The following is a 3718-nucleotide window of genomic DNA, read 5'->3' as shown; positions in this document are numbered from 1 at the left end:
ACATGCTCCATTTTAAAAAAAAAAAAATTCTGAATCTTGGGCAACTTTTCTCTTATAATTATTTTAAAGTTTCTAAAAAGCAGTTTTTGTCCAAAGCTGGAAGAACTCAAGCCTTCTCAGATGACCATGAGAATGAATGGAGGGAGATAAACAAAAAATAAAAAAGATGAAGTCTGGTAGGCGAGCAACTGCATAAGAAAAAAAAAAAAGAATAGTAAATTTAAAATTTATTCCAGCTATAATGCAGGTTATTCTGACTTTAAGATAGCATCACATGGCATAATTCTGAGTTAATTCCTGAGATATTCTGTTGTACTTATCTCTTGTCTCTTTTATAGATATGTACAATCTCTGGCACTAAAGGGTCATCTGGGTTTGGATCACATACCAGTGAACAAATGGATAAAAGAACTTTAGAAATAGTTAAAGCAGGAGATCATTCTAATTTTAGAATATTGAGATAAATGCTGCCATTACCGTCAATATTTGGATGATAAATTCTTTTTGTAAATGCAACCTTAGGTGGTTTGAAGGTGTTGCTGTAGGAAAATGAATTGTCAAAAAGAATATGCCGCTGGGGGCATGGTGGCGCACACCTGTTATCCCAGCATCTCGAGAGGCTAAGGCAGGAGGGTGGAGAGTTCAAAGCCAGCCTCAGCAAAAGTAACTGAGTAACTACCAGCACTAAGTAACTGAGACCTTGTTTCTAAATAAAATACAAAATAGGGCTGAAGATGTGGCTTAGTGGTTGAATGCACCTGATTTCAGTCCAGTGAGAACACACACACACACACACACATGCACACACACACACACACATATCCCACGCCAAAAAAAAAGAACATACCATGTTGATATGGGCTATTATTAGGTACCATAACAACAGTGGCTTGCCAATGAAACATATCATCCCCACTGGACCTGTATAACATTGTGCTGGAGGGCCAAATCACCAGATTCCTTATTGATCTGTTTTCAGCACCATAGTCTGTGCTTTTCATCTGGCTCCTTACTATCTTGGTGTGGGCTAAAAGGTTCTGCCCAAACTCTTGATTTTCAGGGTGGTAGGGAAGGATTGTCTCTTTTTCTCACACTGGCTGTAGCAGACACAGGTGCGGAGGGGCTGGGGCCTCTCTCAAGTTGTGGCCTCTGCCTCCTCCCCTGCACCTAGCTGGTGTCTCCCTGGACCCTACCAGGCTTAAGCACACAACACATTGAGTATGGTTTTGAACGTGTGATCTTCCTGTCTCAGCCTAGAACCCAGATCTTTTTAAATATTGTCCATTAGAGGAACAAGAGTTTCTAAGAGAAAAGTTTGAGTTCAGGTTTGGTGCTAGGAATGTACAAGACAAGCCTGTTGTCTCATAAAATTAGGAGGCTCAAAGAATTTTGAGAACATATGGAACAGTTTGAAGAGACTTCCACTGTCCACATCAGAGACAATTTGAGCATCAGAATAAATACTGTCAACAATAGATTGTGGGCTGGGGATGTGGCTCAAGCAGTAGCGCGCTCGCCTGGCATGCGTGTGGCCCAGGTTCGATCCTCAGCACCACATACAAAAGATGTTGTGCCCACTGATAACTAAAAAAATAAATATTAAAATTCTCTCTCTCTCTCTCTCTCTCTTTAAAAAAAAAAAAAAAAAACAATAGATAGATTGTACACTAGGAGTGGTGGCATACACCTGTAAGCCCGGCTACTCAGGAGGCTAAGGCAGGAGGATCCCAAGTTTGAGGCCAGCCTAGACAACTTAATGAGACCTGTCTCAGAATAAAAAATAAAAAGGGTTAGGGATGTAACTCAGGGATAGAGTGCCCCTGGGTTTAATCCCCAGACCATACACCACACACACACACACATATACACACACACACATGCGATTACAATTCATTGAATAAAATAGAACTATGAATTCATACTGGTATTAATAAATGTTCAAGCAAATGAAGAAGATAAAGTTTTTATTAACAGTAGAATGCCACCAAAAATATAGAAAAAAATGGAATTATAAAATCACATTTGGGCTGGGTGTGATGGCATACCTGTATCCCAGTGACTCAGAAGGCTGAGGTAGGAGGATCAAAAGTTTGAAGTTAGCCAGGTGCAATGGAACACATCTGTAATACCAGGAGTTTGGGAGGCTGGGGCAGGAGGATCACAAGTTCAAAGCCAGCTTCAGCAACTTAGAGAGACCCTGTCTCAAAATAAAAACAAAAGGGTTGGGGATGTGGCTCAGTGGTTAAGTGCTCCTGAGTTCAATTCCAGGTACCAAAAGAAGAAAAGTTTGAGGCCAGCCTTGGAAACTTAGCAAAGCTCTGTTTCAAAATTTAAAAAGAAGAGAAAAAAAATTAGTATTTGACAACTACTATAGTAATAATTGATTCAGTGAAGAAACATCATTGGATGATAAAATTAATGGATAAAATTTTGATGAGAAACAGAATGTTTACAGTCTCATAGTATCTCATAACAAGATATTTGTTAACTGTAAAAAGAAAATTAGGGCTGGGGTTGTGGCTCAGCGGTAGAGCGCTTGCCTGGTAGGTGCGAGGCCCTGGGTTCGATCCTCAGCACCACGTAAAAATAAATAAATAAAATAAAGATATTGTGCCCAACCAAAAAATAAATATTGAGGGGGAAAAAAAAGAAAATCAGTAGTTTTGAAGTGGAGAAACCTGGCAGGCATCACTTTAACCAAGTCATCAGAATTAACTTTAACAGTAATAGAACAAATCAACTCCAGATATTATGTACAGATCACATGGCTTCTGTGGTATTCCTGCTAAGAATGCATAACCTGAATCTAATCATGAAGAAGCATCAGACAACTCAAGTTGGAGAACATTCTACAAAATTATTGGTCTGTAACTCTTCAAATATTTCAAGGTCATGAAAGACAAAATGCAGAAATCTATTTTTAGATTATGGACTAAAGATACTTGACAACTTAATGCAATGTATGGTCTGGAATTTCTTTTACCATAATTGACATTATTGGGACAACTGAGCAAAATTTGAATGAGGTCTGTAGATTAGAAAATGCTATTGAAGCAGAAATCATTGATTTCTCTTTCTTTCTCTTTGTGGTGTTGAGGGTTGAACTTCGGGCTTGCACGTATGAATCAATATCAATTTCTTATTTTCATAATTGTACTGTGGACATGAAAGGGAATGCCAATGCTTTTAGGAAATATACACTTGACTATTTAGAAGAAAGGAGCATCTTGTCTATAACTAATTTGCAAACAGAAAAAAAACTAAGAAAAAATTATACCCACATATATACATACAGAGAGTGATCGAGCAAGTTCGTACAAAGTATTAGCCTAGGTTGCTAGGAGAAAGAATTGAAATTAACAAGCAAGTGATTCATGACTAACATTAGTAATTTTGAGAATATGCCCCAAAGACCTTTTTAATGGTCTTTGCCAATTATGATGTAAGATAAAACAGAAAATCTTGAAAACCAGGAACTCACTCTCTAAATTTACGATACTATAGCATACTCTTTTAACGCAGAATCATTTCAATTCATTCCAACTTCAATTCCAAACTCCTCTAGCAAAAAATACGTGGTTTTGTTTTTTTACTTTCATCTTTATATTAGAAGATTGTAGTAACAAATTCCACACAATTCTCCTTCTAGAACAATAGATGAATCCCATTCGTGATAAACAGGTGGAATCCAAATAAATTCCGAACACTTGTATAATAT

At 37.6% G+C, this 3718-nt stretch overlaps 1 pseudogene; it reads right to left on the bottom strand.

Moving 5' to 3' along the window:
* Positions 1-270: 270 nt before the first annotated feature.
* LOC143403384 (ubiquitin-conjugating enzyme E2 D3 pseudogene) lies at positions 271-932 on the bottom strand (annotated as a pseudogene).
* Positions 933-3718: the final 2786 nt, after the last annotated feature.

This window comes from Callospermophilus lateralis, chromosome 7 (genome assembly GCF_048772815.1).
Source record: "Callospermophilus lateralis isolate mCalLat2 chromosome 7, mCalLat2.hap1, whole genome shotgun sequence".
NCBI classification, from domain to species: domain Eukaryota; kingdom Metazoa; phylum Chordata; class Mammalia; order Rodentia; family Sciuridae; genus Callospermophilus; species Callospermophilus lateralis.
This window is presented reverse-complemented; position numbering and strand designations above follow the sequence as displayed.